Below are 27,022 nucleotides of genomic sequence, written 5' to 3'. Positions count from 1 at the left end.
ACACAAGCACTTTCCAAGGTATCTAAGGAGTCTTGATCTCTGGACCCCCTCTCTCCTTCCTTCTTCTTTTACTGTATGTTGTTGAACTGTGTTCTGTTGAAATATGATTTGTATTTTAAGATGTATTTTGCGTTTTCCTTTTACATGTGTTTAATTGTGGTAGCCTATGGCTCTGAGCAATAAAGATTCATTTCATTTCCTTCCTTTTCAGAGAAATGAATTGCTAATCATTCCCATTTGAGGATCGCAATCTGCTTTATTGCATGGGGTCATGGCGAAGGCTTCCTCTCCCTCCCAGTTGCCTTTAAACTTCCCACTGCACCGAGATCCGGATGGGAAACAAGACAGCTGTCCTGAGGTAGACTAAAAAGTGGGAGTGGGGGGGGGATCCCATTTCACCGGCAAAAGAAAGCGACAGCAGCCTCCCCTAGAATGCCAACACAACATGCATCCTGCAGAGGCAGAGCAGGGCTTGATCAATCCCACATGAAGGAAACATCAGCGAAGGTGATTCATCCTTTCATAAGCAGCCCTGAAGGCAAGAGGCATCTTTCAGGCCTGCAATGTGCAGCCGAGCAGCTCAGCAAGTCGGTGTACTTTGTCACATCTGCACAGCATTAACATAGGAACCCTTGGCCTTCTGCATGCAAAGCGCATGCTCTACCACTGAGCTACGGCCCTTACCATGGGTGTGTGTGCCAACTGTCACATATGCCTTTGTGCTATGCTAACACTTGACTGCCTTGAAAGTGTCTCCCCACCCACCCACAACGGGCCACATTCACACCACACGTTCATTCCACGATTATTTAACTTTAAAGTCATGGCTTCCCCCAAAGAATCCTGGGAAGTGTAGTTGGTGAAGGGCGCAGAGAGCTGTTAGGAGGCCCCTGTTCCCCTCGCAGAACTACAATTCCCATACAATATATGGGATATAAATAAAATAATAAACAAACAAACAATTAGGATTGACTGTTAAACCACTTTTTAAAACCATCATGAAAATTCATTAGCATGGGTTCTCCCACATTATTATGCAGTTTTGACTAATCTACACATTTTCCTGACATAATGCAGTTTGGTATGTTATTTTCACCAATATATTCATTCTCATTCACACTTTCCCCTAACACATGCATTTCCGTAAACACTGCATGGTTGGGGAACAGCATCACAAAATTTGGACAACTGCAAATTCCAAAGAAGGGCTGCGTTAAGGTTCTCATATTGTTTCAGAAAGTGCAAATTTGATAGATTCATCTTTAAAATGCCACGTGAATTGCATTTCTCTCTCATCCTGACCCTGGAGAGCCACTCCCAGTCAAGAACAGGCAGCATCGAGCCTGACCTGTGCGAAGGCGGTGGCCTCTGTACCGAAGGGAGCTGAGAAACGCAGCAATGTTCCTTTCACGGTTTGTTCCCACAGGAGGAAGAGGAGAACGGGGGGGGGGGACGAGAAGAGGCCTGCCAAAAAACCTGCAGTTGTAGCACCTCAGGCTGCGTCCCTGTCACGTTGGATCAGGTTAAGCCAGCCTTCAATTCGGGGAAGTTAAAAATAGAGGCAGCCGCACAAAAGGCAGGTGAGAGACGGGAGGCGTCTCAGAGAAGGGAGGAGGCAGCACCTCCGCATTAGGAGCCGGCAGGGGAGAGAGTCCAGAGCTAAATCAAAATCATCCAATGCGTTTGGACATGGTGTGTGCATGAGAGAACCCAGGAGACTGGAATCACAATCAATCTAGGACCATTCCACCTGGTGCAGCTTTGGGGATTGTTAGTGTTGGAGGAGAGCTCTGTGCATATAATGGACTGCGAAAAAGACAAATAACTGGGTGTTAGAACAAATTAAACCAGAACTGTCACTAGAAGCTAAGATGATGAAACTGAGGTTATCCTACTTTGGACGCATCATGAGAAGACATGATTCATTAGAAAAGATAATAATGCTGGAGAAAACAGGAGGGAGTAGAAAAAGAGGAAGGCCAAACAAGAGATGGATTGATTCCATAAAGGAAGTCACAGACCTGAACTTAGAAGATCTAAACAGGGTGGTTCATGACAGATGCTCTTGGAGGTCACTGATTCATAGGGTTGCCATAAGTCAAAATCGACTTGAGGACACATAACAGCAACAACAAATTTATGGTATGCACTTGAGCCCCTCTTGCAAAACAGTAACAGTCTGGAGGTCCCCCCCCCCCAAATAAACACACTGATCATTCATGCAACTCACTGCCTGCCCATTTGCTACCGGGCAAGTTCAAGGTTCTCGTTTTGGTGTACAAAGCCCTGTGCAGCTTGGGACCAGGTTACCTGAAAGACCGTCTTACCCCTTATATGCCCAGCCGATCACTGCGCTCTGCAGGTGAGGGCCTCCTGCAGATACCATCTTATCAGGAGGTTCATTCTGCACAATATAGGACACGGACCTTTAGTGTGGCGGCACCTACCCTGTGGAATTCTCTCCCTTTAAATATTAGACAGGCGCCATCTCTGCTATCTTTCCGGTGCCTTTTGAAGACTTTCCTCTTCCAACAAGCCTTTTTGGGCTGCTTTCACACATGGGGCTAATAGCGCTAGTTTAACGGATTAAAAAGGTAGCACTTCGTTCCAGATTTCAAAAATCCCTTTCACACTGCAGTATCTGTTATACCAGCATTTTGCGCAACAGTCTTTCACACACAGAGCAGAGTTTTTCTCTCCCCCCCCCCCATTCGGCCTCACGCGACACTGGATGAGCACGTCTTCATCTACCTTTGGTTTGAAGCCTGTTCTTTCAGTGCATGGGGGGGCGGGTTTGAAAGAGGTGTGACCGCGATCAGCTGAGAGGCGCGGCAGCGCAGCAGCAGAGGCTCTGGTTGAGCACAAGCAGCAGCTGCACAGGCTGAGCGAAGGTTGCATGCTGGGAGGGCTGTTGGTAAGGGCGGGAATGCACTGCATGCTGGGATGGCTGTCATGTGAGCAGCGGCAGCTAGCGCAAAACTCCCGCAATCTTCCGGGTTCCCAGCCTGCTATCGGAATTTTTCTGGTATCATTTATTGTGGAAATTAGCACTAAACTTCCACTACATTCCACCAGAATTCCGGAGCTACCCGTTATGTCATGTGAAAGCTCAAATTTAATGCACAAATTAACGGGAAATAAATCATCAGAATAACAGAATAAAGTGCAGTGTGAAAGCACCCTAAGTTGAGACCTATCCCAGTCTGCATCTGTGTCAGAATTGTTTAACATGTTTTTAAATAATTTTTAACCCTTTTTAAGGTTGTTTTTTACATGTTTTTAATGCTGTTTTGTTTTAATGTATTTTAAGATCTGTTTTTATGATGTTTTAAAGTGTTTTAGTGCTTTGTCTGCCGCCCTGGGCTCCTGCTGGGAGGAACGGCGGGATACAAATTAATTAATTAATTAAATAAAAAATAAAAAAATAAAAAAGGGCTTTGTGAACTGGGACTGACACAGGCCTCCCTTACTTCCCCAGACCTTGGGGAATCTCTTGCCTTTTTGTGCCCCCAAAGAAACTGCAGCACCAGAGCTGAATACATACATACAAGCTGCCTTTCAGCCTCCGCTGTAAAAAGGCTACACCCCGAGGTGATTCTTTCGCTCAAGCTCATAAGCATGTTTGAATGGCAAAATGCCAGACACACAAATGTATACACGAGATCCGCTAGTTTTAAAATGGCCCCAATAAACGGAGGCGTGTCAGTCTAAGCAACCAGGCAATGCGGGGGGGGGGACACATCATGTCATTTGATGCATTTTTAGCGGTGCATACTGAAGGAGGAGAGAGAACAGAAAAGTGCTGGAGTCAGGGAAAATTCTTTTCAACCATCTGCTTCTCATTTCCACAAAGAAATCTTTGATTCCTTCATACGCAGAACAGCTACTGCGGCCAAGTTCTCCCTCTAAGCACCGTGCTAAATACTCGCAAGCAACTTCGCTGCTAAGAGAGAGAAAAAGGTTCCCATTATCTGGCAATTAAGAAACCTGCTCTTGGGTTCATGTTGGATATTTGTGCTGCGATTGAGAAGGGTGTCCTCTTTTGCAGAGCTGCTCTGAGAGCAACCAGCAATCCGGGGGCTGAGTTTAAAGGCCCCCATGATGGCTTTTACTGCCCTACGCATGTGGGGATGATAGCAGAGGGCTTGCTCTCTTCCTTCCCCCAAACCCCCAAGGCTTTAACAGAGTCCTCTACTTCACGTCTGTGTCCCAGGCTGTGCAGGGACCAAGTGGCTGGCGTGCCTCACCGGTGCCCTGCCCGCAGCTACCTCTGGCAACACCAGAGAGGACGGGGTTAAAGAGCCCTTTGCCCGTCCCTGCTTCAGCCCATCAGAGCCAGCCAGTGGGCGGAGCTTATGCTGCTGCCGCCACCCCCCTTTTACACATTGGCCAATTCAAAACGTGGCACGCCACTTGAAAAACTCATTCCCAACCAAGGTTTTAAACCTGGGCTCTTGATGCCAGGGCAACGAAAGGTGCTCGGGGCCAGCTGCAAACACACAACCCGAAAAGAAGCAGGACTGCAGCAAATATGGTATCTAATAGGGCAGAGAACCTTTGCCATCCCGAGAGCCACATCCCCTGGTGGTGAACCTTCCAGGGGCCACAAGCCAGCAACACTGGGTGGAGCAACAGATGCAATTCTTACCTTTGTACAACAGGCTTGCATTTTTGTTGTTGTTTTGAGCTGAAAAAAGGTGCAGCAAAGGGTGATTGAAATGATTAGGAAGGTTGGCACAGGAGAGAAGAGCGGCAGAGAAAACACCTATTTTGTTTCAAAACTCTCCTGCATGAGGTCAGTACAGAGAGATTAGACCCTGACGAGGGAAGTAACCTGAAACGCTGTGGGCACCAATATTACTTGGCGCTTCTTGAGGAACATGCAGCTGTTTGCTCTCCATTACTGTTTTTGCAGGAACAGCGGTGCACTCTCTCTACATGGAAAAAGCGAAAGGGCTCCAGGCATTCTAGTCAGAGAAGCAGGGCAGAACAGCCTCCTCTGGCCTCCAGTTGTTGAAGGACTGCAACTCCCATCATCCCTGACTGCTGGCCGTGCTGGATGCTGGGAGTGTTGGGTCCAATAACATCTGGAGGGCACCGGGCTGGGGAAGGCTGTGAAAAGAGGTTTACAGACAGGAAGCTGCCTTATACAAAGTCCAACCATTGGTCCATCTACCTCAGTGTTGCCGACACTGACTGGCAGCTGCTATCCAGGGTTTCGGGCAGGTCCCTCTCCCAGCCCTGCCTGGAGATGCCTTTGGGGATTAAACTTTGGACCCTCTGCACGCAAGGCCCTCCTCCATAATTCAAACTGGCAATCTACGTTTGGACAGGTGACTATCCCTAGGAATCATATAGAAACTTAGGAAGTTAGTCCATCAGTATTGACAACACTGGCTAGCAGCGGCTCTCCGAGGGTTTCAGGCAGGGGACATTAACCACTCCTACCAAGAGATGCTGGGTATCGAACCTGGGGCCTTCTGCATGCACAGAAGGTGCTCTACCACTCAACCAAGGTCTGTCCCCAAATGTGGAAGAAAGCAGAAAGAAAACGTTTCCCTCTGTTTCGCTCCCATAATGCACCTGATCATCCAGTTTCTTCACTGGAGCTGGAGCTGGACAGACGCTGACCTGGATGAAGGCCGCTTCCCGGCATCCCAAAAGGGTTACTTTGCCAGCCATGATATGATCTTCCCCTTCAATGTGCAGACACAAAAGACGGTTATGCTTAGGACACAGGAGTAATGCTACCGCCCAGTGTGCCTGGTCATTTGGCTCAGCAGGGTCTGCTAGACCATGCCCCAGAATCCCCTGCAATGCTCAAAGGGTTCTATGAAAGGGAAAAGCATGAAAACCAGAATGTCAGGACCCCTCCAGACTGTTGTTTTTTTTGAGGGGGGGCGCAGGTATATTCCGCAACATGTCATGGGTAATATTGTGATAATAGCACATTGAAAAAAATTGAAATGGACTGCCTTCAAGTCGATCCTGACTTATGGCAACCCTATGAATAGGGATTTCATGGTAAGGGGTATTCAGAGGGGGTTTACCATTGCCTCCCTCTGAGGCTAGTCCTCCCCAGCTGGCGAGGGCCTGCTCAGCTTGCCACAGCTGCACATGCCAGCCCCTTCCTTGTCTGCAACTGCCAGCCGGGGGGCAACTGGGCTCCTTGGGACTCTGCAGTTTGCCCACGGCTGCACAGGTGGCAGGGCACGTAACCCCTGAGCCACTCCCTGTGGGGTGATCTTTAGCTGGCCCTTGACACCCAGGAGACATGAGCAAGGATTTGAACTCAGACTCTGGACTCCCAGCCAGGCTCTCCTCCCCACTGGGCTATACCAGCTGTTATAATTAGTAGTGGATTTATACTGGACCGTCCACACATCATTCTTCTTTCTTAGTTGCTCTGCAAAGCTTCTCTATTATTGCCATCTGGAGGGGCACTCTTGTGCTATGGTTGCAAGAAAAGCAGGATAAAAAAAGAAAACGAAGAACATTTTTGGTAGAAAAAGTTACAGATTTCAGTAGGAAGCGATGGGACATGCACCAACTGGAAATGAAGCAGTATGTCCAGCCGAAAACTTCTGTCGGCTCAGAAAGTGGGATTGCGTTATAACAACCCCCATACCTTCATGGCCACAAATCATAATGAATGCACAAAAAAAGGACATCTTGAGGAGCCCTCAGAGCATCAGTCTACTTAGCCCAGTGCAGTCCACTTGCTTGCTCCTGCACACCAGAAGCCCCCTCATGTAGAAAGCTAGCAGAGGAGGGAGAAGGCCAAGTTAGAATTTTCCTCCCTGATGAGCTAGTTTTTTACACAGAGAAAACAGCTTCAAAGTGAGAAGCTTTCAAACAGGATCCAACACTGGAGGCCTTCAAGAGGCAGCTGGACAGCCACCTGTCGCGTATGCTTTAAGTTGGATTCCTGCATTGAGCAGGGAGTTGGGACTCAATGCCCTTACAAAACCCTTCCAACCCTACTGTTTTAAGATTCTGTGATTCTATGATCCTTTACCTCCATCTGGACTCGCTACAGCCCCAGCAAAGCTGTTCTTTTCTTCCACAACTTTTGACACCTTTTAAAACTGCAGAAGCAGAGATTGGATGATTAGCTGCAGCCTACGAAGTCCTTAAATTACATGTTCCAGGCTTTTCCTTTCAAGATCAATGGATCTGAATGAGATTGAGGAGATCTAGTTAATACCAAAGCGTTGTAATTAGGTAATTAGGAATCAATGAATCAAAAAGGGCTTTACACAACAAAGAGAGACAGATCATGAAAGAGAGGAACTGAAAATACCCTTGTTTGGAAATTCTGAGGCATGCAGAGTTTTGCTATGGCAACTTCAGCAGAGACACTGGGCCAACCCAAGCTTTTCTCCTCATCCTGAAGCAAATTCTCATGCTTAGAAAAATGGGACATTTAAGGCATTTCTTTCTGGCTGTCTGAAGATGACCTTTCAGCGTGAATCTTCTTTCCAGAGATTGCTATGTCTGATCCATAGTGGAACAGAGCGAAATATTTCACCATTCTCTACAGGGGTAGCACCTCCAGATATGGTGGACTCCAGCTCTTCATCAGCTGCAGCCCGCATGGCAATGGCGATTCAGGGATGACAGGCATTTACAGTCCAACAACAAACAACAGGAGGGCCGCAGATTCCACCCCAGCGCCGCTATACAGAGCATTTCCAACCCAATACATTTTGCACAGCCAGACTTTAAACGTACAGCTCCTCTCATGCAAAAGTTGTGGATACACAGAAGGCCCAGATCATTCCCATCGCTAGATGCTTCTTTTATCAAGAAATCGCTCTAGCTTAACATCGAGGAGACAGCACCCCGGAGGCTGAAAGACCAACTACAGAAGTCCAATGATATCATCTCCAAACAAAGAAAAACCAAGCGTGGATGCTGACTCTGGCAGGTAGCAATGTCTATATTTGTAGCTGTGCTAGTTTAGAACACTTTTTTCTCCTGCTTTACCCTTGAACATATGAAACTGGCTTATGCATTCATTATACCATTATTTATTACAGTTATTAGTTGCTTTTTCATGTAAAGTGACCCAAAGTGACTTGCAAAAAGAAACAAACATTAAAAAGCAAACAGGAACATCGACAACAAAATGAAAACCTAGTAGCACATGCCCTCTCTCTCTCTGTACACACACACACAATGAAATTTATCACCTGTCTTTCATCAGTAGGTCCTACGGCAGCTCACAACAATATAAAATACATTATTAAAAACAGTTTAAAACAATAATACACTCACACCAGAGAAGGTCCTAAGCCAGGGTGAAAATGTCTATAGGCAGGTCAAGTTACTTATTTATGTTTATTTATTAAATTTATATCACCGCCCTTCCTCCAAAGGAGCCCAGGGCAGCAACAAAACCCGCCCCACTAAAAGACAGAGAAGGACAGACCACAAAAGAGTCAGAATATCGGCCCATCTACTCCTGTGCTATTGATTCTGCCTGGCAGTTCTGTGGGATCTTGGGAAGGGGTCTCTCTCTCCGCCTCTGGTACCGGAGATCAGTGGGGCAGTGGAATCCACTGCGGGTTTTAGCTTCAGGACCTTGGACAGCTCCTCAAAAGTCTGGACTAAAACCCAAAGCGGATTCCACTGCCCCGCTGACATGGAGCCACTAGCCAACACTGCCAGAGATCCTTCAAGTGGAGAAGCACCCTGGGAGCCTGCACCAGCAAAGCACCTCCTCCCGCTTAGACAGAGCGGAATTCTGAGTGGCTCAGTTGCTTGGCAGAGGTGCACAAGCAAGGTTGGTAGTAGCAAACAGGGAAGGACCACAGCTCAGGGGCAGAGCATCTGCTTTGCATGCAGAAGGGCCCAGGTTCAATCCCTGGGTGGCATCTCCAGGTAGGCCCAGGAGAGACCCCTGCCTAAATCCCTGCGGAGCTGCTGCCAGTCAGTGTAGACTGTACTAAGCAAGGTGGACCAAGAGTCTGACTCAGCGTAAGGCTGTTGTTATGTGCCTCCAAGTCGACTACGACTTATGGTGACCCTATGAATCAGCGACCTCCAAGAGCATCTGTTGTGAACCACCCTGTTCAGACCTTGAAAGTTCAGGTCTGTGGCTTCCTTTATGGAATCAACCCATCTCTTGTTTGGCCTTCCTCTTTTTCTACTCCCTTCTGTTTTTCCCAGCATTATTGTCTTTTCTAGTGAATCATGTCTTCTCATTATGTGTCCAAAGTATAATAACCTCAGTTTCATCATTTTAGCTTCTAGTGACAGTTCTGGTTTAATTTGTTCTAACACCCAATTATTTGTCTTTTTCGCAGTCCATGGTATCCGCAAAGCTCTCCTCCAACACCACATTTCAAAGGAGTTGATTTTTTCTCCTATCTGCTTTTTTCACTGTCCAACCTTCACATCCATAGGTAAAGATGGGGAATACCATGGTTTGAATGATCCTGACTTTGGTGTTCAGTGATACACCTTTGCATTTGAGGACCTTTTCTAGTTCTCTCATAGCAGCCCTCCCCAGTCCTAGCCTTCTTCTGACTTCTTGACTATTGTCTCCATTTTGGTTAATGACTGTGCTGAGGTATTGATAATCCTTGACAAGTTCGATGTCCTCATTTTCAACTTTAAAGTTACATAAATCTTGTGTTGTCATTACTTTAGTCTTTTTGACTATGAACACCGTAAGGTAGCTTCATATTTTTCTAAGCACCAGCCATAAAGTTTAACTGTGGAAACCAGCACAGAAAGCCTCTAGTGTACTCTGCTATATTGTAAACATTAAAAATAAAAAAAAAAGCTGCTGGCAACAGCAGAAGGCAGAAAAGTGTCCCTTTGGATCTGATGCAGCACAATAGCTTGGAGGCGATCGGAGTGGCATAAATGGGTCTGTCACACGATCTCTGCCTTCCCCAACCTGGCAGTCTCCAGATGTTTTGGACTGCTGATGAGTGGGGCTATCCCACAAGAGCTGGAACGTGATTGGGTCATGCTGCACTGATTGCTTGGGACCGCCCCCCCCGACATAAAAACAACAATGCACCTGGCATCTTGCTCCTCTAAGGACCAAGGGTCCAAAACTAGTAAGACAGTGTGGAAGGGACTAAACTGCGACTTATATTTGTCAGGTGGTTTTTATCTTTTCTGAGTATGCCTTCAGCGAAGTGGTTGAAAGACCTACATTTTTGCCATGTGCTGGAAAGCTTTTTTTTATTGGGACTGGACAGCAAGACTAGACTCCTCACTAAGACTGCTCCACGACCTTGTATGCTGAGCTGCCTCTGAACAGGGAAGGCTGTAGCGCAGTGGCAGAGACTCTGCTTTGCGTGCAGAAGGTCCCGGGTTCAATCCCCGGTGCCATCTCCAGGTAGGGCTGGAAGTGTCCCCTGCCTGAAACCCTTGGCAGCCGCTGCCACTCAGTGTGCAGAATACTGAGCTAGATGGATCAGTGGTCTGTCTCAGTCTAACGCAGCTCCCTCTGTTCTAAGACGGTTCAGAAACTGCAGCTAGTACAGAATCCAGTGCCCAGACTGCTGACCAGGACTTGATGGCCTGAACATATAACTCCAGTGTAACTAGCTACCAGTTTGTTTCTGAGCCCATTTCAAAGAGGTTATAAAGCCTCCAATGGCTCAGGGCCCCTCAATACCTTGCACAAAGCCCTTAGCTGCACCCCATCTGAGAGATATTCAGAGGGTGGCAGTGAGAGAACAGGCTTTTATGGGGTATAGAATCATAGGATAGTAGAGTTGGAAGGGGCCTATAAGGCCATCAAGTCCAACCCCCTGCTCAATGCAGGAATCCAAATCAAAGCATTCCCAACAGATGGCTGTCCAGCTGCCTCTTGAAGGCCTCTAGTGTCGGAGAGCCAACTACCTCTTTAGGTAATTGGTTCCATTGTCATAGCAGACTAACAGTTAGGAAGTTTTTCCTGATGTTCAGTTGAAATCTGGCTTCCTGCAACTTGAGCCCATTATTCCGCGTCCTGCACTCCGGGACCATCGAGGTAGCCCCGATTGTGGAATGCTCTCCTCAGAAAAGCTTCCCTGGCATCACCTTTCCCATCTTTTTGCCGGTCATTTGGATGGTGGGTGTTTGGTGATCACTGGTGTTCATCCTGTGTAGAGGGGGTGGTGGATATTTTGTACTGTTTACTTTTTTTTGGATTAACACAATAAAAACTACATTGATTGATTGTTGCGATGGTGGGGGTGTTTCCAAACGAGTTATATATGGAGTAGGCCCATTCATATGAATAAACCTAAGTTGCTCATGTCCATTAATTTCAACAGGTCTACTTTGAAGAGAATGAGGTTCAAAAGTCCCAGGGCAGGTTACAACTATTTTAAAATATGACATTAAAAACAATTGAAAAACAACCTAAAATCTCAAAATAATCCCAAACTAACATTGGAACATTCAGACCATGGTATTCCCGATCTCTATGTATGGATGTGAAAGTTGGACAGTGAAAAAAGCGGATAAGAGAAAAATCAATTCATGTGAAATGTGGTGTTGGAGGAGAGCTTTGCGCATACCATAGACTACGAAAAAGACAAATAATTGGGTGTTAGAACAAATTAAACCAGAACTATCCCTAGAAGCTAAAATGATGAAACTGAGGTTATCATACTTTGGAGACATAATGAGAAGACAGGATTCACTAGAAAAGGCAATAATGCTGGGAAAAACAGCAGGGAGTAGAAAAAGAGGAAGGCCAAACAAGAGATGGATTTTATTCCATAAAGGAAGCCACAGACCTGAATTTACAAGATCTGAACAGGGTGGTTCATGACTGATGCTCTTGGAGGTCACTTTCATAGGGTCGCCATACATCATGATTGACTTGAAGGCACACAACAACAACAAAACATTGGATACAACCTTCCATTCTAAAACCTTTCTATTTAAAAATATTTCTAGGCTGCCTTTCTAAACAAGGCTTCTCTAACCTGTAAGGAAGCCTCCAGCCAGCCACTATTTTGCAGAAGGGATGCAAGTGCATACCAGACATTTAGGCTTGTGCAATCAAAGTGAATCAAAGTGCTCTGACATCCTAGCGTAGGGATAGGGAACCTTTCGCCCTCCAAATGTTGCTGAACTACCACCTCCATCAGCGCGTGGCCAGCGGCCAGGAATGATGGGAGTTGTAGCTCAGCAACACCTAGAGGACCAAAGGTTCCCCACAACTGTGCCTAGAGCAACAAATCCACTTCGAAAACGCATGCCTTTTTTTTTTCCAAATTAGGAAAGTGATGCGGAAACGTTCTGACAAGTGTGGGATGAACGAACGATTAGCAGGGAGATGTATGAACACTGCCTAGGCAAATCAGGATGAGTTGCTCATTGTCACATAACCTCCCTGCAAACAAATCAGAACCAACGCTCAGCACCAGAGCTTGGAAAAGTTACTTTTTTGAACTACAACTCCCATCAACCCCAGCCAGCACATGCTGGCTGGGGCTGATGGGAGTTGTAGTTCAAAAAAGTAACTTTTCCAAGCTCTCTGGACATAGTCTTACCTCCACAAAAGCTTTGTGCAGGTAATTCAGGATGTTGGCTCAAGAAACAGGTCATCTGAAGGAGCCCCACACTTTGGGACTACAGCTGCCATCATCGCTGACCAGAGCTTGGAAAAGTTACTTTTTTGAACTACAACTCCGATCAGCCCAATCCAGTGGCCATGCTGGCTGGGGCTGATGGGAGTTGTAGTTCAAAAAAGTAACTTTTCCAAGCTATGTACCTGACCAGTGGCTGCGCTGGCTGGGGCTGATGTCCCACATCTGGAGGGCACCGGGCTGGGGAAGTTTGTTCTAAACAAGACATTCCAAGGACTGCCCCTTCCTCACCCTGAAAAAAACCTCAAAGAATTCTCGTCGTTCTTTTGCTCTCAACTCCCCCTTCAAGTTTAGGCTCTGCACAACATAAGCCAAGGCAGAAGTCAAATCCGAGGGGAGGGGGAGGAATTGCAGGGGTTTTCCGCTCCACATCAGTTGCAAGCTGCTCGGATTTATTTTGTTAAGGAGAAGCTGAACTCTTCCCTTGCCCCACGCAGCACAAAACGTTTTGCTTCCTCTCTGTGGAAAAATGTTTGCCTGATCCTTAGAGATTAGAGAAGAATCTGGTAAGGGCCCCCGTCGGGGAGGCCACAACTGCTGTCGCAGGCACCCCTGTGCCAAAGCTTGCCTTTTGCTTCCTGTTATAGGCTAAATTTAGGAACCTTGCTTCCTGAGGGTTTAAAATAGGTGTTTTTGTGAGTGCCGGAGCCTGCACTACGCTGGACATGCTCCCAGCTGGCTTCCACTCCGTTCCTTGACAGTCAGTTGACGGACTGCACCAGCGCATTCAGATCTGCTTCCCCTCAGCCCATCGTTATTTGCACATATACTTATTCTATTTGTTGGTCGCTTTTCTCACCAAGGTGACCCAAAGCAGCTTATATTAACAAGTTAAAAACAACAGAGCCCCATTACCCTGTCCACAGGCATGCGGAAGGTCCCACGTTCAGTCCTGGCATAGCTATTTGAAAAAGGATGCAAGTTTGGGAAGTCCTTTGCCTGAGACTCTGGAGAGCTGTCACCAGGCAGGTGCAAATCTTTCTTTTGCTCCTCAACCAGTCAGCCCAAATTTCAAGAAAGGGGGATTCTGACTAAGCATTTGAAAGAACTTATTTGAAAGAACATTGGCAGTGGAACAGACAGCCTCGGAAGGTGATGGACGCTCCTTTGTTAAGAGGCTTTTAAGCAGAGGCTGGAATGCAAACTTTTAGGGATGCCGTTGGAGTGGGTTTCCTATATTGGCAGGGGGTTAGGCTGGATGATCTTTGAGATCCCTTCCTACTGTTACAATTCTAGATGATACTAGGCTAGATTCTAACATTGTAAGGCAGACTCATCTGCCCATCAAACACAGCATCTGGCATCCAACTGTGCCAACCGAATGCTTCTGAGAAGTTCTTCTGGGAAGTTTATTTATGTTTATAAAATGCTTCATGGACGTTTACAAAAAAAAAGCATGTGATGGCAACAGCTAACCCCTTTTTTGCCCCCAGAATCCAGTGTTTAGACTGTATACTACTTAGATGTGACAGCAGCCACCCTGAGCAACCAAGAGTTTATCCATTCATTCGAGGATCTTTAGACCCAGCTTTTTCACCACATTCCAAGGGCAGCCCACAAAATCCCAAAGTGTTTTGAAACCTACCAAAAACAATGTCCCCTAAAAGCAGTAGAATCTGCTATGAGGAGCAGAAACATAAAACCCATCAGACAAGAGAAAATGGATGCAACAATCAATAAAAGGCAATAAAACATTTTGCCTTGGGGAAATGACACCAGCATAGGTGCCAGGCAAGCCACCCACCCACACACAGAGAAGAGAATCCCACAGATGTGGTGGCTCGAAGCCACCACTGAACAGGCCACTTCCCCTGCAGAGCAAGACTCTTCTGATTGTTTGCCTCCAGATGAATTCCTCCCACAAAATAACGTCCAAGTGCACATTGGGAAATTGAGGTCTGAGTACACCATACATTTAAAGCAACCCTCAGGAGGGGAGAGTGTTCTTGCACTCGGGTCCTGCTTGCGGGCTTCCCCCAGGCACCTGGTTGGCCACTGTGAGAACAGGATGCTGGACTAGATGGGCCACTGGCCTGATCCAGCAGGCTCTTCTTATGTTCTTATGTAACCCCCACCCAAAGAATCCTGGTAACTGCAGTTTACCCCTCACAGAACTACTGCTGCCAGCCCCCTTAACAAACTACAGTTCCCAGGATCCTTTGTGGGGGGGATGAGCTTTAAATGTATGGTGTGTACACAGCCAATGTTTGTGTAACTGAAATGGATTAAAGCGTTCTGTCGCCCTAGTGCAGCAAATCCACTATAAAAAAAGAAACAGATTAGGAAAGGGACGAAGCAATGCATTGAAAAGTATGAGGCAAACGAAGGACTAACGGGAAGTCGTACGAACACTCTGCAAGGAAAACAGGATGAATGCAACAAACGTGTAACAAAGACGAAGTCTGTGCGAGCAAATCAGGATGAATGCTCAACAACCACGTCAGCTGGAAGAGTCCTTAGTGTGAGGGCAGGCACATGTAAAGTCAAGACCATTCTGCAGGTTCCCAAATCAGGAAGGGCTTTGAAGGGCAGGACATGCAAAGAACAGACCCCAGAAGAGGTCAGGGATGGAGAGTGGGGTGGAGCAAGTGAGCTTATCATGCAAGACCACTGCACTTGACCACTGTCCTGCAGGCAGAGAACACTGCCTTCAAAAAATAAGAAAAAAAGTTACACATTGTATGTCTGAAGGAGATAGCAAAAGCTGAAGTTCTGAAGCATCCCAACACAGTATTTATTAATGGGAGGTGGGGGGGGGAGAGAGAAAGGAAGACACAAAAAGATTCAACATCAAGAGACATCTGGGTTGTAAATGTCAGCGGAAAAAGCCACGCAGTTATGCTGCAAAGGAATTTGGCTCAGCGTTCCTGGGAATGTTCTTTAGAAGGAATCCATCTGAAGGCGATTGTTTGAAGCAAGGACTCTCTACTGCACTCTCAAGCTCAAAATACCATCAATTTGCTCTTTTTTCTCTTTTTTGGGACAAAAAACCCCCCTCATACCATTGCAAAGCAATACAAGCACTACACAACACTTTACTCATGTGCAAGCTGGCGCCATGCTCTCCCCATCAAGTTAGCCTACGCGTTTCCCCAAAACTCCCAAAGCTAAATTTGAAGGGAGAGGAAGGAAGGAAGGAACGAGTCTGTGGTTGGAGACCCACTTCCTGCCTCTCTCCACCAGCTCCCCACCACAGATGGGAGGATGACTGAACCCTCTCCTGAAGACATGCACAACCACAGTGCTCAATCCTTTTCCATACCCCAAGTTATTCATCTTGGTGCAGCAAGACCTCCTCCTCAAAATACAGAAAACCACCATTTAAATAATCCTAATTGGCTAAGAACCTCCCCCCTCCAGAAAAAGCAGCCTGGATGAGCTGTCAGAAGCTTCTCTCCTTCACTCAGGCCATCTGGAACCATTTGCTGCACAGGTACATTTTACTGGCGCTTCTGCTGTTTGCTCGAGGTATAACGTGTCTGGGATTGCGGCCAACCTGAGACATTGTGGAGCCCGAGAGAGAAAATCTAGATGGCACTCCATCCCCCCCCCCCAATTAATATGGGGCACAATGCACCACGCAGTTCTCCTCTGCCAGCTTCTTTGTGGGTTGAGTAAAGAGTCTTACAGGTTCTGCTGGTGGGCTCCGAGTGGACAGCACCATGCAAGACAGCTCTTGCTGGCCTGTACCACTTCTGACTGCAAGTTGGCTGGTTGAATGCTCACCCACAAATGCCTTCCCCATTGGAACACAGGAAGGGGCCTAATACTGGTCCATCTAGCTCAGTCTCTCCTAGACCTACCTGGAGATGCTGGGGATTGAACCTGGGACCTTCTGCATGCAAAGAAGCTGCTGCACCACTGAGCTACGCCCCTTTCCCCACCACACACATCTCCATCATCAAGAAAACTAGCATGTCAGGGTTTCTAGGCTAGGGTTGTCTCCGACATGCTGGTGTGAGGTGGCAGTGTTGGTGGAACTAAAACCTGCCATTTGCACATCCATTGTTCACAACCGTTGTTCAATGTGGTACATCTTCAGTTACTGTTTGTAGAAACAACATCTAAGACATGTTGTTGTGTAAATTTGTATAGATATTAGCAGAGAACGTCAGCAGTCTGAAATGCGTGTGTGCCAGTGTGTGTGTTCACCTGAGTAGCAGGCTTTTACCCTGCACTGAGATCACCGAGACTTAAGACTTAGTAAAATAAGAAAAGCTACTTTATTTCAGAGCTTGGAAAAGTTACTTTTTTGAACTACAACTCCCATCAGCCCCAGCCAGCATGGCCACTGGATTGAGCTGATGGGAGTTGCAGTTCAAAAAAAGTAACTTTTCTAAGCTCTGCTTTATTTATAGAAATACATAGTAGATAGGAGAGGCATACCTAATTCTAACTAACTAACTAAGCTGGAGGCGCAACACCCAGGTTTGGGAGTTGCCCTCATGGCTCAGGAGGAAGAGAGCAGAGACAAAGGTGCCTCCTCTCTCTCAAACAGTCGAAGAAGAGAAGAGAGGAAAGGGCGGGAGGAGGAGAGGCAGCTAAGCTTTCCTAAGACATATCAGTCTAACGACAGAAGGAAGTCAGTCAGAGCATCACAGGAAAGGTAGTCAAGCCTAGTCATCTGGAGGACCCTCACTCCATCTCCCTTCTGGAACATGAACAAAAGAACAAAACAGGAGTTGCTCTTGCCCCACTTCCAACAAGACATACTTGGCAGGGCCATACATTGTAGAAAGATCCACAGATTCACATTATTATATACAAAATATGTATGTATGCGCTATAAGTAAATATAAAATGAAATTAGACTGGGGAGCAAACACTAACCTGTGTAAACGCTACGCGGTCTTTAAGGGTGCTCTCTAGACTGACTAGTGCTGGCCCGATCAGGAGTTAATCTTCTAGGCTTGTTGCCAGCACCGGGGAAGATGCAACCCCAGAAACAACCCCAGCGAAACGATTCTCCCACACCCAGGGATGCAGAAGTGTGTTGGATGGCAGCGGATGCATCTGTAGCACCGTACAAGAAGGATGGAGGCTGGCAAAAATATGCTTCTAGGGAGGGGAATGGAAGCATTTCCAGAGAGACCCAGAAGGCTATATTTGGCCCCCAGACCTGAGGCTCTGCACCCCTGCTTTATAGAACTGTGGGTTCTTGGAGAGAGGGAATGAATGACTACTCAATCAGGCCATGCCTGTGGTGTAAATAACTGCTGTAAGCTGAAGGATCCATTCCTAATACTCATTTACTCATCCCCCACCAAAAGAGAAAGATGATACAGATTTGCACAACAATTGCAAATGGTAATTTATACGTACAGATACAAATTCAGAAATAATTACTATCGATACATATACTGTAATAACGTAAACATCATGCTGTGCAGTTCACAGCTCCACAGGTAGGTGGTGTGATGCGAACTGCAGCTTGAACACTTATGCTCCCCCCTCGCGTGCATGGCACATGCGCCCCCTGCCACTGCCCACCTTGGCAAGCGAGCAAGGCTGCGGCAGGAACAGCCTCGGAGAACGGGCAGCTTAGGTGGGATGGTGCTGCCGCTGGCAACAGCCTGGGCAGGAGGCCAGTGTGCAGCCTAGGCATACCGCACAATGGCAAAGTTTGTCTGCAGCAGCAGCAGCCCAGGCAGGTAGACAGAAGACTGGTGTGCGGTGCGCTGTCAGAGTTTGTCCGGGGCAGCGGCAGAACAGGCGCAGCAAATAGTTTGTGAAGGGGGTGGGGGTGAGTTGGTGAGGGGAGTGAGCAAGGGGATAAAGACCCCTAGTAGTTTAAATAGGAATGCAATACATCTCACCTTAGCGGGGAAGATTGCGACCAAGTGACCTGTGTGCCTGCCTGCCCACTCTGCTGTCCAGATGCTGCAAACTTCAAGGCCCCTACAGGTCTTCTTTCATAGGATTTAAAAACAAAAAATCTTTAAAAGCCCCTTACATAGGCTGCCCTCTGTAAAGCAGGACACCCCAATTCCTAGATGGCAAGCAAAACTTTGATTTAAATCCCATGGCTGTGGAAGCACACTGCATGCTGGGCTGTTGCACAGCCGTGCTATGAGGTCACTGAACAGTTATGCAGCAAATGCAATTAATTAATTGCCAGTTCCCAAACATGGGTGATCTGGCTTCCCAGAGAAGGGGGAAAAAATTAAATCAGATGACTCAAAGTTCCCTGGAAGGATTTTTCTCCTCTGAAATGTTTCTCTTTGACTCCAGCTTGCCCAAGAGGACAGCATCCTAAATCCAAACTTGTATAGTTGCCCAGACAACTACCTTCACACACTCTATTAGTGGTTTATTAGGATTTTATTTATTTAAAAAGGAAATATGACTTGTAGCAGTGATGATCACTGAGGACTAAGCAGTCTTGGATCCCATTTCCAGCGGACTGTCAATGAAGCAACACATCAGTGTTAGACTAGGACCTGGAAGACGTGGGTTCAAATCCCCAGTTAGCCATGAAGCTGACTGATTGACCTTGGGCCAAGTACTCCTCCTCTCTCTCGCAGCCTAACCTTCCCAACTGATCTTGGGCTTCCAAACAGGGAGAGCATTACGGTTGGAAGCCATTAGCTTTCCCCTCCCACCCTTTATTTTTTAACAATCTTACAGTGCAAGATTTAAAACAGGAAGCAACTTGTATAAAACCCATTCTGTCCTTACTTGTCACCAGTGACTAGACAACTGGCTATTTACAAGCCCAGGGTAAATGAAAAATGAAATGGACTGCCTTCAAGTCGATCCCGACTTATGGCGACCCTATGAGTAGGGTTTTCTAGGTAGGTGGTATTCAGAGGTGGTTTACCATTGCCTCCCTCTGAGGCTGAGAGGCAGTGACTGGCCCAAGGTCACCCAGTGAGCTTCATGGCTGTGTGGGGATTCGAACCCTGGTCTCCCAGGTCGGAGTCCACCACATTAACCACCACACCACATTAAATTCAGCAACCCTAAAACCAGAAATGCTGTTATATGCCTTCAAGTTGATTATGACTTATGGCGACCCTATGAATCTTTTGGATGTATTCATAGGCTTTTCATGGTAAGAGGTATCCAGAGGTGGTTTACCACTGCCTTCCTCTAAGCCTACGGCATCCAGTATTCCCAGGCACTCTCCTATCCGAGTACTAACCAGGCCTGACCCTGCTTAGCTTCCAAGATCAGACTAGAGTGGGTGTGTTCAGGGTAGTATGGCCGCAAGCTAACACCAGAAATAGGCTTCCACTATCTTTTTTAAAAGCCCTGTTAGATTAGATCAAGAATCCATTTAATGCAGTGTAGGGAGTCTAGCGCCCACCAGATGTTCCTGGACCTCCCATCATCCCTGACCATTGGCCATGCTGGCTGCGGCTGGTAGGAGGTGAATAGAGGGCTTTTTCAATAGTGGCCCCCACCCTGTGGAACTCTCTCCCAAATGATCTCCGCCATGCCCCTTCTATGATGAGCTTCCGCCGGGCCTTGAAGACCTGGCTCTTCAGGCAGGCTTTTGGGGTGGGTTAGGTTTTTACGGTTATGGTTTTAAATTTTAACGTTTTAATGTATTGCTTTTTATCTTGTACGTCGCCCAGAGTGGCCGGACAACCAGCCAGATGGGCGACTAATACATTTAATAAATAAATAAATAAAGTCCAAGAACATCTGGTTGGCCACTGTGAGAACAGGATGCTGGACTAGATGGGCCACTGGCCTGATCCAGCAGGCTCTTATGTTCTTATGGAGGGCCACAGGTTCCCCACCTGCTGCCAACAAGGGCCAGCCAGATGCCTCCAGGAAACCCATAAGAAGGGCTCAGTATCTCTTTGACTTTGATCTCCAGCAGCTGGAACCCACAGGGACACAGCCTCCAGCCACAGAAGGTGTATTATGAACAGCCACTGATTAAATTCATCTCCCCCACAAATTTGTCCATTCCCCTTTTAAAGCCATCGACAGAAGTGGCTGCCACATCCCTGATGTTTATTCTGCCTTCTGTGGAAAAAGTAGTTTCTGTCCTCTGCTCTGTAACTACTATCAAATCAGTTCCACTGGACGGAAGGCACCAAGTTATTTATTTATTTATTATTCAATTTGTATCCCGCCCTTCCTCCCAGCAGGAGCCCAGGGTGGCAAACAAAGCGCTAAAAACTCTTTAAAACATCATAAAAACAGATCTTAAAATACATTAAAACAGCATAAAAACATTAAAAAAAAACACTTAAAAAAAGCGTTAAAAACATTATTAAAAAACATATTAAGCAATTCTAACACAGACACAGACTGGGGTGAGGTCTCAACCTAAAAGGCTTGTTGGAGAGGAAGGTCTTCAGTAGGCGCCAAAAAGATAACTGAGATGGTGCCTGTCTAATATTCAAGGGGAGGGAATTCCACAGGGTGGGTGCCAATACACTAAAGGTCCGTTTCCTATGTTGTGCGGAATGAGCCTCCTGATGAGATGGTGTCTGCAGGAGGCCCTCACCTGCAGAGCACAGTGATCGACTGGGTATATAAGGGATAAGACGGTCTTTCAGGTGTCCTGGTCCTGAGCTGTATAGGGCTTTGTACACCAAAACTAGAACCTTGAACTTGGCCCGGTAGTTCTTGGTATAAAAAAGCAAGGCGGAAAAAAACCACCTGCCTGCCCTTTCCACACTACTTTCCACTACTACTTTACAAACCCCTGTCACTAACACCCCCATCACCATTTAACCATCTTCTTTTCTGTAACTTAAAAAAAGTGATTTAACCTCTTTGTGGGGAAAGGACTCTCGACCCAAGATCATTCTGATCTCCCTTTTCTGCAAAGATTTTCCCCCCAACTCTATTTTATCTTTTTACCCAAGTCCAAACCGCCTTGCCCTCTGTTCAGGTTGCAATTCATAAACACCATCCCGTCAACAGAAGCGATGCACTCGGCACGTGCGGTGGTCCCTGAATATTTGTCTGTAAAATGTGCTTTTTCCCCTTCAAGGGCTGGACTGTTTATTCATTTAAAGGCCTCCTGAACATCTGAGTTCCGGCTCCCCTGACGGCATCAACCTCTGCTGCCTCTCCTTTTGTTTAGATTCCACTGCCATGAGAGCTGGATACTGTGGGGAGGGGGGAGGTACGTGTTCTTTAACTGTTCGTTCTCCTGATCTTGTTGCTCCCTGGCAGACTTTACCCAACTGAAGCAGAACATGCCAGCAGATTTGCAGCGCGCAAGCAGCGCCGTCAACTTCAATGGGATTTAACGTACTCCGAGTTCCAGCCAGAGAGATTTGAGCCGAACAATGAAAAAGATTAAAAGACGTCCGGTCTCAAGGCCACAGCACAGATGACCCACCCTCCCCCCAAAAAAACAAGGAAAAAAAGAGAGGCATGCTGGTGAACATCTTTGCTGTGTGACTCGCAGCCGTTGGGTTTACCCTAAACGGACCAAGTTCATTCAGGTTTCCTTTCACCGTCCTCCTGATCAGAACTGAGACTGCACACTCCTTGAAGCAGAGACTTGCCTTTTTCAGACTGTGAAGTTTTAAGAGCCCCATATACAATGACAATTCTATCTACTTTCCAAATATCTTCCACCTAAAGGCCATCATCCACAGATGGTGGAGGGGGTGTGAGGTAAGGATGGGAGAGCCTGTCAACGTTGGATTCTCTAGTTTTCTCATTTTTCCAGTCTTAAGTCCAGTTCTTCACATTAGCGTGCGGTTTTTTAAATTTTTTAAATTTAATTTAAAAAAAATTCCTCGTGAAAATTCATTAGCACTTCAGTCCAAACTTTTCCTAATATACACGTTTGTATGCATGTCTGCCTAATACATGCATTTTTGGAAAGCAATTTCCCCAAATACAAAGCATTTTGCATGTTATTTTCACCAATATATGCATTTATATGCACACTTTGCCTTAGTATATGGCTTTCTGTACACGCTACTTGGCTGAAGAACGGCATCGCAAAATTCAGAGAAGTGTGAATTTAGCAGGATGGTTGTGCCCTGGTTTGCCTGTTGTTTTGAAAAGTGAAAATTAGGCCAGTTCACCTTTAAATGCAAACTGAATCAACTTTCTCCCCTCCGCCCCCTCCCTGAAGGAGGAGAGGAACCCTCATTCCAATTAATGATAGTCCTCACAGACAAGCAGTGACTTGTCCCAGGAAAAGGAGTCACCCATTGCACCAAAACAAAGACAAATGAGCTCTCAAAGCCCCAGAAGAGGAAGTGCCTTTTTGATGGGGCATTTCCTGTTTCCTGTGCCAATCAGGGCACAGCATGGAAAATGCTTCAAGTAGCAGCCCTCTCTGACGTAGTTATGTTGCATGAATGAGGCCTTTGGGAGGGAGAATGCGAGAGGCAGAAGCAATTCATTTACACCGACTGAAAAAATAAATAATCGAAATACTGATAGTTTTCCTCTACATTTGCATATTCAAAGCACGTACAATTAGTTCTGCCTTATATGCACATTTTGTTTTTTTTAAAAAATAATGATTTATTCAGGAGATGCCACTGGTTTCCCAACAGTTTCTCTTTCTGCGCAACTGCCAGTCCTTGGTAGACAGCAAATGTGGGGAACCTTTAGCCCTCCCGATGCTGCTGAACTACAACTCCCATCAGCCCCAGCAAGCACGGCCAATGGGCAGGGATGTTGGAAATTGTAGTTGAACATCTGGAGGGCCAAAGGTTCCCCTTGCCTAGTATAGGGCAGGGCTGGGGGATGTCAAGTGTAGGGGCTGAGTGGGGGACATCAGGCCTCTCTCTGGGCCACACCCCCAAACCAGGCCTCACCCCACACCAGCCCCACTTCACGCTCCCTCAAGAGGCAGGTACCACACCCGTTGCTCTGCCGACTTTTGCCCCTGGTCCTGCCCACCCCAGGAACACAGGACGCTGCCCGATACTGGATCAGACCACTTGCCCATCCAGCACAGTACTGTCCACACTGACTGGCAGCAGGTCTCCAGGGCTTCAGACAGGAAAACTCTCCAACACTACCTGGAGATGCCATTGGGGATTGAACTTCTGCATGCAAAGCAGATGTACTACCAATGGAGGCATGGCCCACCAGTGCAGTGCGACTCCCAGAAGTTTCTCCAGTCGGAAGAGAAGGCAAGGTCGCAGGCAGCAGGGCTGCTTGTGGAGTGAGTCTACATGAGCAGACAACGGTGGGGTTCGAGATCCTGAAGGGAGGGGTGGAGAGCTTCAAGAATAAGAGCGAGACGTTGGAAGGAGGTGTGGAAGCAAGACTCACCAGGAGTCGGCATGGATGTCCCGTGGAGAGGAAAGGGGGGGGCTTTATATGGGAAGGAGAGAAAGGTTTAGATGAGCAAAGGGGGTTCGGCCTCTATTGGATGGCTGAAGTACATCGCAGGAGGAACGACCAGCAGGCAGGCGGCTGGCTGCACAAGACAGAGTGGAACACAGGAAGTTGCTCTATACCAAGCCAAACCTTTGGTCCATCTAGCTCAGCACTGTTGACACCGACTGACAGCAGCCAGTGGAGGTTGGTGGCTCCAATTTCAGCAGGACAATGAATCCACTCCGGGTTTTAGTCTGAAATTTCAAGGATTGTCCAAGGTGCTGAACAGCTCCTTGAAATTGTGGACTAAAACTCAGAGCGGATTCATTGCCCCACTGACTTCAGAGCCACCAGCCTCCAGTGCAGAGCTTGGAAAAGTTACTTTTTTTGAACTACAACTCCCATCAGCCCCAGTCAGCATGGCCACTGGATTGGGCTGATGGGAGTCGTAGTTCAAAAAAGTAACTTTCCCAAGCTCTGCTCTAGTGGCAGTGGCTCTCCAGAGTTTCAGACAGGGGACATTCCCAGCTCTATGTGGCGATGGCAGGGATCGAACCTGGGCTGTTTCTGCATGGAAAGCAGAGGCTGTACCACTGAGCTACAGTCTCACCCCAAGAGAGTGTGTATGAAGGCCACATTATTAGCTGATGAGATATTCTTACAGTATTTTTTCACTTGAAGTCTTCTACCTCAATTTAAGAATGGCCTATGACAATGAAGAGCATGTCAAAATATTTTAAATAAAATATAATAGGCGCCTGGATTATAAACCTGATTTCACACACACAAATGTAAGGAATCCTCAGGTTTCTTGCACAAGCACCCATTTGCCACGACTCCTCAGGAAACACAGCACTATCCTAGAACTCAAGTCAGATAGTCAGTCCCAACAGAAATACTACCTAGTGCTGGCATACCACTGAATTTTCTCCTGCTGAATCCTTGCCTCTTCCACCTTCACATTGTCTGGGCTGCAAGCACATCTTCAGGTTAGGATCCGTCTCTTTTTGATAACATTACGCTGAGTGTTGATGGGAATCAGTTGGGAACAGAAAAGAGACAGACCAAAGTTTCGGCTCACGATGCAAGGTAGACATCCTCAACATGCTTACTTGAACGGAGATTTTGGTGGAGACTTTTGGATTGCGGTTAAGGGCAAACTGAGCACTATGAACAGTGCGCTTATCGTTGCTCTTGCACAAGGGACTCAAAGCGGTGGTTCCTAAATAACCCTTAATTAATGAAGTACGTCCCATTTTAATGTCCGCATGCTACTAGATTTGCAATGGAAAAACATAAGACTTTACACAACAGCATGAAACCAAAATGGTGCTTCAGACCTAGGGATGGGGGCCGGGGGGGGGGAGATACTGAAGCAATACCTGAATAGAAACACAGCTTTCCTTTGAAACTGACACTTCTTCAAATCATAGAATAGTAGAGTTAGAAGGGGGCCTATAAGGCCATCAAGTCCAACCCCCTGCTCAATGCAGGAATCCAAATATTGTGATGCAGTTCTCCAAACAAAAAGAGCATATATTTGGGGGTGGTGAGGAAGGGTGTTCAAAAAAGCATGTGACAGCAAGGAAAGACATGCATTACGTCAGAGGAAACTGTTCGCAGGAGTATGTAAATTAGGAAAAATTGAGTGGAAAAACGCAGACATAAGGATTCATGGGCATGAAAATGCATATGAATCTTTGATGCAGAAGGGGGATGGACTTAACTTGAGATTGGAAAAATGAGAAACCAAAATGCATGTCGGGCCAAGAAAATCTAGATTTCACATATGCGCTCATTGGGTCTGAACTAGCCGTGACTGACCAGGAACAAGACCTTGGGGTCGTAGTGGATAGCTTGATGAAGATGTCGACCCAGCATGCAGCTGTGAAAAAGGCAAACTCTATGCCAGGGATCATTAGGAAAGGTATTGAAAATAAAACTGCCGATATCATAATGCCATTGCATAAATCTATGGTGTGGCTGCATTTGGAATACTGTGTACAGTTCTGGTCGCCTCACCTCAAAAAGAATATTGTAGAGTTGGAAAAGGTTAGAAAAGGGCAACCAAAATGATCAAGGGGATGGAGCGACTCCCGTAGGAGGAAAGGTTGCAGCATTTGGGACTTTTCAGTTTCAAGAAAAGGCGAGCAGAATCATAGAATAGTAGAGTTGGAAGGGCCCTATAAAGCCATCAAGTCCAACCCCTGCTCAATGCAGGAATCCAAATCAAAGCATTCCTGACAGGTGGCTGTCCAGCTGCTTCTTGAAGGCCTCCAATAAGGAGAGGACATGATAGAGGCATATAAAATTATGCACAGCATGGAGAAAGTGGGTAGAGAAAATCTTTTCTCCCTCTCTCATAACACTAGAACGTGTGGACATCCAATGAAGACGAATGTTGGAAGATTAAGGACAGACAAAACAAAGGACTTCTTCATACAGGGCATAGTTAAACTATGGAATTCGCTCCCACAAGAGGCAGTGGTGGCCACCAACTTGGATTCCTCTAAAAGAGGATTAGATAAATTCATGGAGGATAAGGCTATCACTGGCTACTAGCCATGATGGCTATTCTCTGCCTCCAAAGGCAGAGGCAGTATGCTTCCAAATACCAGTCGCTGGAAACCGCTGGACGGAAGAGTGCTCTTGCACTCAGGCCCTCCTTGTAGGTTTCCCACAAGCATCTAGTTGACCACTGTGAGAACAGGATGCTGGATCAGATGGGCCACTGGCCTGATCCAGCAGGCTCTTCTTATGAAAACGGAACGATGAGAAACCACAATTGACAGATTTGCCCACCCCTATTCAGACCACATATATATGTGGAACTTTCTCAGGAGAATGTACGTGTGTGTGGCTGTGTGAGGTGGAGATAGAAGGGAAGAGGACAAGGCTCACTATTTTAAATATTCTGCAAGATTCCTCTTTCCAGGAAATACACAGAACCCGTCTGGCATGCAAAAGAAGGATTTTTATTTTTTTTAAAAGACGTCTTCATAATTTGTGTATCCCCATCCAGTTTCCAGCACATTTGGAAAATAAAAAAGGGAAGGGGTTGAGATCATCTGAAATTTGGAATTCACATGCATTTTACTACATCTGCTCTGAATTAAGCTTTTCATAGGACTGCCTCGCATGTA

The 27,022-nt window shown here is 46.7% G+C and overlaps 1 protein-coding gene and 1 pseudogene across 3 annotated transcripts in view; both read right to left on the bottom strand.

Moving 5' to 3' along the window:
- The window catches only part of FRMD6 (FERM domain containing 6), a 189,424-nt gene that overhangs the window by 60,531 nt on the left and 101,871 nt on the right, over nucleotides 1-27,022 (bottom strand). The window lies entirely within an intron of this gene.
- On the bottom strand, nucleotides 19,707-19,825 carry LOC133378537 (5S ribosomal RNA; annotated as a pseudogene).

This window comes from Rhineura floridana, chromosome 2 (assembly GCF_030035675.1).
Source record: "Rhineura floridana isolate rRhiFlo1 chromosome 2, rRhiFlo1.hap2, whole genome shotgun sequence".
Taxonomy (NCBI): Eukaryota; Metazoa; Chordata; class Lepidosauria; order Squamata; family Rhineuridae; genus Rhineura; species Rhineura floridana.
This window is presented reverse-complemented; position numbering and strand designations above follow the sequence as displayed.